Consider the following 9,584-nt stretch of genomic DNA (forward strand, 5'->3'; position numbering starts at 1 on the left):
AATTATTACATCCAAAAGTCACCATTTTTCAAAGGAAAATTGAAAAGATCTCAATTCCACAAGAGTTAAAGAAAGAGAATCCACTTATCTTCAATGGAAAGGTAAAGAAAGTTGAAGAGGCAAAAGCTTGGCTATTGGGAATGAAGAAAAACTTTATGGTGCATGAATACTCTAAAATCATGAAGGCCCAAGTCATCATTTTCAGCTTGAACTAAAAAGTTGATATATGGTGAGAATATTTGAGAAATTTTAACGACATTAGGGAGAAAGAAATGTAATGCTAAAAGGTTGAGAAACATTTCGAGAAGAAGTAATTGTTTGAGAGGTACTATGATAACAAAGTTAGAAAATTCCATAAGCATAATCTAGGGAAGCTTACTATTGATGAGTACACTAACATGTTTTTGGAATTGTTTAAGTATGTGAAATATATCAGAGATGAGAAGGGGAAGATGTTGGGCATGGGATCCCCCGCAACAGGTTTTGGGGCTTACAGCTCGAGTTTTGGTCAATTGTATTGTAAGACTCCGCGAAGTGCGGGTGCAGAGCGTGAAAGTTTGGGATGAGTCATAGGGTTGTCTGCCCTAAGAATTGTAAAATAATGTAAGGTTGTGTCGGCCTACCCATGGTCCACGAACCATGGGATTGTATAAATAGAGCGAGGCTCTAAGTGTAAATATATGTTTTGTTTTGGCAAGCAAGTAATAGATAGATGCGAAGGCATGGTTAAAACCTAGGGGGAAAGTTGAAGTGTATTAGGTCATAGTAGTAGGAAGAGGCTCTGCAGCTGAGTGCGCAGAGCCCTAGTAGAGTCCGCAGCTAAGTGTGCGGACCCCTGCAGCTAAGTGCGCAAGGCAGAGTCGGGTCTATAAGTGGGATTGTACTTGAAAAGGAATACTAATAAAGATAAGTTTGATTTGGAATATTGTGCATCTATGTTTCTATTTATATTTATGTGTTTATACTATTTATGATTACGTGCACTTACCTGAATGTTGAATGAAGTAATAAGAATATTGGGCCCTCACAAGTTAAGTTAAGCAATAATATAATAGCGTAGTAAGAATAGAGATCAAGGTAGTACTTTCTTCGTGCCCTTGCTGAGGTACGCAGAGGTAGTGGCACAGGTCGTGAAGGATAGACAACTGTGCAGAGTAGCGCATGCACGCAGGTTTCGACCGCAAACCTCTAGAAACTTCAAATGGTTACATTGCCGGGACTAGGATCTACATAAGGGATGTCTAATGTCGTGCCACTGGAACCCAACAAAGAAGGAAATTGAAGAGTGGTTGGACAAGAATATTCACGAGTTCGTGACATAGGAAAACAGAACTCTGCAAGTATCTGAGAAAAAGTGGTTGGATCGCTACGTGTATACGGAAATACATGAGATTTTCTTTGCATCGTTTCCTTCTGAACTATATGAGTGGATCACGAGGTTAGCTGATAGCCAGGGAAGGTGTAGGCTCGACCAACCGATAGTGTGGACTCCAGAATTAGTGCACAGACTGGAAGCTTCAGAAGATAGGATATTGCGAGTTGTGGATCACTGGCTCGACCGAATAATAGGAGGATTTATCACTAATTTCGCGATGGACACAACCGTTAGTTACAGCGAGGCAGAGCGACATTTTCTCAAGGGATTGTGAGGTAAGTATATTAAATCTTTGAATACCTGGATTAAGATGTTGTTATGTGAAAATCGGGTTATGCAAATAAATTAATGTTTGGGACTACGCGGAGCAGAAGAATCTACAAAAGCGGAAGTAGGGAAGAATTAGAAAATAGTCCCTTAATTTCACCCTCGCAGGAGAGCGAGGACGAGCTCGCGAAATTTTCTTCAAGAAGTGCGGTCAGTTTGATAAGGCAGTGGATTTCACGGTTACCACCCACACCGCCACCCACTCCACCTCCACCACCTCCACGGTTTAGTATGGTGAGTGCGATCAAACTACCAGTATTCAAGGGAGTAGGGAATGAGGATCTAGACAAATTCTGGTTCATGGTAAGAGAAGTATGGGAAGCACAAGGTGTTACAGATGACAACATTAAGAGGGCTACAATGGTGAGCGAGCTGTAGGATCGTGCATTAACGTTGTACGTCAAGCACTCTAACGATCACCCAAACACAGGGATATCAGAGATCCAGAATGCGTTGAATAGAGAATTTAGCAGGCGAAAATCAGAGACACAGTCAATCATCGGGTTTAAAGAGATCGCGATGCTTGTAGGCGAGACCCCCTGGGATTTGGACCAAAGGCTGAAGAGTATGATCCACGAGGCCAATATGATGCTAACGGATGTGATATCACTCATATTTTTTCCTTAGAAGTTATCAAAGAAGGAATAGTCTAAGGTAACCACAAACCTAATCTTTTAGACTCAGGTTCTAGCCAACCTAAGTCCAAATAGGGCTCTCTCTTTATGATTTATCTTTGTTTTGGGTAGATTTCAGGCTAGTTATTAGTGCTCGAGGTGTTTTGTTTTGATTGGGTGGTGGAATTAAGGAAACAGATGGGCAGGCAAGTATTCTGGCCATTGGGCTATGGAGTCAATCAAGAAAGGCTTAACTGGATGTGATCTATCACTAAGGTAAGAGTCCACAGGGCAGGCTAGCACATCAAAAGAAAATCTGCAAGTTTAAATGGATGAGGTAGTCCTAACCAGGGCAAAGGGCAATGAAGAATCCTTAACCGGGATTAAGATGAAGAAAGGAAGGATGATCAGTAGCAAAGGGAAATGAAGAATCCTTTACTATGGACCAAAGGGGGGTAACTGCGGAAGTAAGGGAGCAATTAAGAATTCCCAGACCAAGGCAGTTTAGTAGAAAACATAAAGAAAGCAAACAGTTAAAACAGAGAGCACTTAAGCTAATTCTGAGATATTATTCCTTGTTCACTTTTAGAGTTTATAAGAGACACATATGAATATTCATAACATGAAGAAAAAACAATATTTAAACATAAGAGATGATACTTATTTGTTCCAACTGTGCACAAGAATCTTGTGAAATGTCCTCAGCTTTATTTCATATCTAGCAAAATCAGTCTAGTCTTGAGTAAAATAGCTCCTTGGCTCAAAAATGAAATGTCTACAAAAATGTATTATAATCCACCCTAATTACTTCGTTTTGTGAAGTATTTATACAAAAAATGTTTACAAAAATATCTCATAACTACATGAGAATTATTCGAGGGAATGAGAAGATCTTTAGCAAGAAGATACAGACAGATGGAGAACTTTCTTCTTGCTGTCTCTTTTATTGTGACTGTGCTGGCTGTTGCAACTCGGATTTGGCTCTTTCAGTCGCTTCATAGTTATGTGCTAGAATCACTTTCTATCTTCTGCCTACTGATACTCTTTACCTGTTCTGCTCTGACCCTGTATTACCTGTTTTACTTGGCAGCCATGTTTTACCATACAGATTTACCTTAGTAACTTTATAGTAAATCAGTAAATCTTGTCCACCATTCACTGTCTGATAACTTCATCCTTCTCATTTTCCTGTATATCTCGTCAGCTTCTATATATTTAGCAAAATTTGGCTTACTTGTGAACAAGTGCTTGACTTCATGTTCTATGTAAAATAGATTCTCAAGACCATCATATAGTACTTTTCCAGTGGGCAAAGATTTCACCCTTGAAGTACTAACTTGGTGTCTGGCCAGCTTGTTTAATCTTTCATTGTAATCTTCCGGGGTCATCAACTTGTCATTTATCACCACAAGACTGGGAAGTCCTTTTTCTCTTAAGATGCCATACTTTAGCATAAAGTTGTCAATGTCTGCTTGGATGCTCTCACATCTTTTCTCCAGGTTAAGCATTAGGTTTCTTTTGGTGAGAACCTCCTTTATTTCAATGATGATTGTTCTATCATAAATTTCTAATTCATCTAGCTGGTATCTATTTTTGTTGTTCAAAAATGTGATTAATTGATTAGCTTCTTCGGGTTTATTTCCCAATTCTTCCACTATCTTGTGGATTGCTTCTGTAGCTATCTTGACTAATTCAGTCTGTTAAAAAATAATTTCAATAGATGGCCAAACATCATTGATGGAATCAATGATGTTGGCCGACAAAATTTCTTTCATATCTCCCAATGGTTCTTGCAATGTTAAGTCCTTTTCAAGGACTTTTATTGTCTCAACCATTCTCTAGTTTTTCTAAACTTCTTGTTTTTTTTGTATCTGGGCTAGTTTACAATCAGTCTCCAGAATGGATACTTTTTCTCTTAGTTTCTTAAGTTCAGTGGCCTGGATGCTCATTTCTTCCATGGCCCTTACCAGTTCTACTATTTGTTCTGTTGAAGTACTTGTGCTCATAGATGCCCCTGTGCCTGCTGATGTACCTGTTACTAGCAAGGCTATCGCTGGTGGAAGTGTTGGAGCTAAAGCAACAGCTAATGTGGAGGGTACTGCAGTGGAGACTGTAGGAATTACAGTTTGAGGAGTGGTGGCAAACTCACTTCGCTTAGACTGTATCAGGTTGTCTAGCTCCTTTTCAATTTCTTTCAACTGATCATTAAGCTTTAGGACTAAGTCCATAAGCTCTTCCTCCTTTTGAGTTTCTAACACTTCAGCTATCTGAGGATGATGTAGTGGAGGAATTTTAAGTAGCTTCTTTAGTGCAACTATATCATCATTTTTCTTCTTTATAAGTTTCTCTGTAGCTTTAACATCTTTGGGATCATGTCCCAGCTCTATGACCAAGTCCTCCAAGGACTTTATTCTGGTGTCTTTAGCCTGTGAAGAAGCCTTTTCCAATTGAAGCTGTGCTGATATGTTGCTTAATGAATTTTGGAGTTGGTGGGATGTGATTGCTTTATTGGTCAATGTTGAATAAACCATTTCACCAGTTTGTTTATGAAGGTCTATTGGTCAATAGGATCGATATCCTTTGCCAATACTTCAAAATCAGTTTTCAGGTAATCTGCCATCGATTTAGGTTGTTGTGTTGTTGGCTTCAAAAAACTCATCCGCACTTTACCTTCTCTGATGTCAAAGGCTGACATTAGCCTTGTTTGGTTTGTTGGAGCCATCTTCAGATAATGTGCATAACTTTGCACCTTTAGCCTTTCATTCCTTGCTTTGATTTCCTTGATATCTAGGCTTTGTCCAGTAGGAGCCCTGAAGGAGGATACTTCCACACTCTATTGTATTTCCAACATTTGAGCTTGTGAGGTGGAAGGTTCTTGTGTCCCTCCTGAAGGAGTGGTATGCATGCTTTCTGTCCTTTCTGCTCCTGAAGTTGTTGTTGTTTCCTCAGTGTATTCCTAATCTAAAAATGGATTCAACCTTTGCCTCTTAGCATTGGTTTGGGCAACAGGCCTGCTGGAAGGGATGGCCCCATCTCTATCTCTTTTTAGGTTCCTCTCCTCATTTAGAGGAGTCTGCAAGACTGGATGATTGCTCATGATTTTCTCAGGTGGAGCAAGTTCTTCTGAAATTTTAGGTTGTTCGGATTCCTCTGGCTACTCTATCATCTCTGAATGCTTTGGTGATTCTAGTTGCTCTGAAGGTTGCTGCCTGATGGACCTACTTGCTTGGAGGGGCCTGGTTGCTCTGCTGTGTGTTCACTATGTATTTGTGATTGACTTGCTTCTGGAACCTGTACAAACGAATCCTCATCAAGCCTTCTATCTAAATCTATAAATACATTATCAACAGCAACCTCTGTACTATCCTGATCTACCAAAGTATTTTCCCTCCATTCAAACTGATCTTCATATTGTTCAATTTCAGGGATTCTATGGTGGATGTAAGGAGATAATTTATTCTTCTATCTCCTATTACAAATGAAATCACAGGGATCATATATCCAGATGAAGCTTTGTTTTAATCTCAGTCTTTGGAGAATCTCTTCTGCTACTTTTCCTGCTTCCCTATTATTACAAATGAATGGGCCAAGTTGATCCTTTATTCTAAGCTGTGCTTTCTTCTTGGCTTTGACAAAGTGCACCTCATCTGAGTTGATCATTTGTCTGTAGTACTCCAGAGCAAATAATTTCATAGGGAGGTATCTGGGAAATTTGTAAGGAGCCAGCACACATCCATAGATTCTTATCTCAGTGTGGTTTTGGTACAAGCACCAATCCCCCACTTTATACTATTTTGATAGCTGAAGGACCCTCCTGATGTCTGCACTGATTCTGGGTGGAGGGCTTCCTAGCAACATGGTTGCTACTGGATGTACAAAGAGGTCTATGAAGTCATTATAAGAGTACTGAGAGTCAAACTGGTGGAACAACACAGTCTAGAAGAGCACCGACTTGGGGTTTCCTCTAGTATCAAGCTTTTGGAGGGCAATTGGAAATCTATCAGCTTGATAACATAAAAATAAATGATATAGAATTGAGGAATACTTAAACGCTCTTTCATTTTCTAATCTCAAGAATTGATCATGCATTTTGTCAGTAATGAATTTGGCATAATAAAACATGATGGATGGTGGTTCCCTAGGAGAGTAGATGGACATAAAGGCTATGATGATTTCATCAACAAATTCACTTGTGGTATAACCTAACACATTGGAAATCATGTCTATGATGTCTCAGCCAAGGTCAGAGAATATAGTCCAGAGATAAGGGGGAGAGTCCTTTGGGGTGTATTGTTCTTCTCTGATAAAGGTCTGGAATAATTGAGCCAGTCTGATTGATGTGAGGGTAGGGTATCTATTCAACATATCTCTAATGGAAAGAGGATTCAGGGTTTAGCTTGGTTGCAATTGTAAAATTTCATTAATAGATTTGGCATTAATTGTAAGTAGAATAGATTGGTCAGGGGTTTTTACTGCCCTTTGGATTGAATAATAATTCATGTGACAATAATGCACAATCTCTGGAAATACATGAACCCTGGGGAATTGGTACTTGGGTAAACCTAATTCCCAAAGCCCTATGTGGTCTACATGGTTGAGGAATTGGTCTCGGTACTTGCAATAGAGTTTCAAAGGGGATTCAGAGGCAGAGGTGTCTTTAATCTGGAAATCTTTGTCTGCAAGTGGGAGATGGTCTAAATCTCTGTGAGGAGTCATAATGGGCATGATATTCAAGGCAATTGGGGCTTCCATCCTTGGTTCTTGTGGATTCAAGGATGGGGGAAAAGGGTTTACAGCAAATTGGGATGAACTGGTTTGTTTCAGGGTGTTTGAGAGTCACCAGGAAACTTATATAACTAAATCACTTAGTATTTAAAGCAATTCAGCTTTAGGCTTGGCAAGAAAATAAGGTTTCTCGGTGAAATTGGGGTAAATACCTGGTTTCAGCTATTGAATGAAGAAATTGTGATTGTGCACTGTTGGTAGGAAGTGCACAGGTCTGAAAGGTGGTTTGGAGTTCAACAGTTTGTGGAAAGTTAACGGTTGGCAGTAGGTTGATAGTTGAACGTACTCTGTGCTTTGCAAGGAAATCAGAATGTTCTTTTTACAATAAAAAATGAAAAAAATATAAGTTTTTTGGTTTTATGCATAAAGTCAATGATATTGGCGGGTACATTGGGAAAATGAAAGTTGGCGCCAACGAGGGATGTGATGTTTTGGCGTGTAGCGGAGGCAGTAAGTGGAATCCATCGCACTTCTTTTGGGAAAAAGTGGTTTTGGGTGGAGGCTGCGCGATGCCATTCATCGGGCGCCACGTAGCGGTGGGGTGAACAGTGAAACCGCTCACATTGGGCAGGTAAAGGTCGGCCTTCGGGGGCCACCCGATATGAGCATCAGCCGTCGGATTTGAATGGGTCAGATTACATAGTGATCGGGCGATGATTTGATTAGAGGTTTAATGGAGGGGATCGACGGGGTTTAATAAGTGAAAAGGTTAATTAATTGTGGATTAGGGAGGCTTAATGATGTCGGGGGTGAATTGATTGGCGGGGAGAGATTTAATTAATCACCGATTGACTGATTACGTTTTTAATTCAGCGGAGGGTTATGGTTCTTAATTAGTCGTTGATCAACTAATTAATCCATTTAATTAATTTATTAATAAGGCTTATGTTTCAAACCTTGGGGGCGGGATATTTATGATATGGGATTTAATAAAATATACGGGTAAGGGTTTATTTTCAGGAGTTAATAACTATAGTTAAAATTAAAGGTTAATATGAAATGAATGTGGAAAAGTGATTTTTGCTCCAAGTATAATGTGTTTGACATTTGTTTACATGTTTGCATTTGCCCATTATAACTTAGGCTAGATTGTTTTTTGTGGGTTTTTGTGGAACAAGGGTTTTTGTATAGGGGTAATAACTTTCCCTATGTAAATGGTGATTTCACCTTATGAAAAGGGATTTTTCAAATGAAATGAATGAATTATGGAGGGGTGAATATTGGTAAGGGGGCTTTAGTACTTAGATCCTATAAGTTATTGGGCCGAGGGTTTGGTCCCTCCAAAAGTCAGAGAAATGCTCTAAGCCCCTTTAACTTAAGGTTTGAGGTACTTTTGTCTTCACTTATGCGAAATTAGTAAAATTAAGGGTGAAATGAATGGGGAAATTAACCAATTGACTTTTTGTAACTCCTTAATTATCATCCATGCTTTAGTAACTTGATGATGAAAGTAAATGATATGATCTTAACTAATCATTCATCATAATTCTGCAACCATTCAACTACTTACCCATCTACTCATCCTACCATTTTTTCTACTCTTTATTAGGGTGCACTTAAGCTGGAAAACCCTTATCAAAACATTTTTCTTTTCTTTTACAATGGAAATCTATCTAAGTCTATCCTTATTACATCCAAGGGCTCAGATTAAATTGTTGAGCTTCTTTTATTCACTCTACCTATCTACTTATCTGCCAAGATTACACTGTTTGGTCAGATTTTATTCTCTATCTCTAAACATGAAATTCAAAGCATGGAATAACCAAGATTAAACTATTTGATTACCATGGATTGTGGCATGAATAACAAGTTTCACACAATCATTATTATGCATAAAAAGTAAATGGTAGTGGCATTTGGACTTGCACACTTTCATGGTCTTTTTCTTTTCCTTGGGGTTCATTTTTCATCTTTTTTTGACCTTTTTCATTCTTTTTGTCCTTTTATCTTTCTTTTACATACCCTCTTTACATTTTTTAATTTTTTTGATATTTTGAATATGGAAAACATTTGCAGAAAGCAAAGGTATGTAGATATTATAGGTTTAAATCTCAGCCATTCATAAATTATGACTCCTATTGCTATAGGAACCTAACAGGATGGACAACATCACACATGGTTTGTAGCATCTCTGACACCACACTTGAGGATGACGCTGTCATAGTAGAAACTTTCTACCCAGGCTGAAGCGTTGGAGATGGAGATGAGATTACATGAGACCCCAATACAGGACCCTGTGTTGGGAGTTCAGCAAAGCCAGCACAACTTCAGAATCTATGTTTGGAAATGCAAAGCCTGAAGCAGGATAGGGCACCGCAATCAGAGGTGCACGAGGAAGTATGGTGCATAAAATGCAAAGGCCAGGGTCATGACAAGGATCACTGTCTAGTGTTCGCGAACTACTTGGTAGGAGGAGGGCCAATGCCGTTGAGACCGGAGGCGCAGGCAGGGCCGAGTGCAGCACTCACTTTATGGTGCACGAC

This window comes from Pinus tabuliformis, chromosome 2_1, assembly GCF_031772625.1.
Source record: "Pinus tabuliformis cultivar Carrire ecotype Pingquan chromosome 2_1, CPIR1, whole genome shotgun sequence".
Classification (NCBI taxonomy): Eukaryota; Viridiplantae; Streptophyta; class Pinopsida; order Pinales; family Pinaceae; genus Pinus; species Pinus tabuliformis.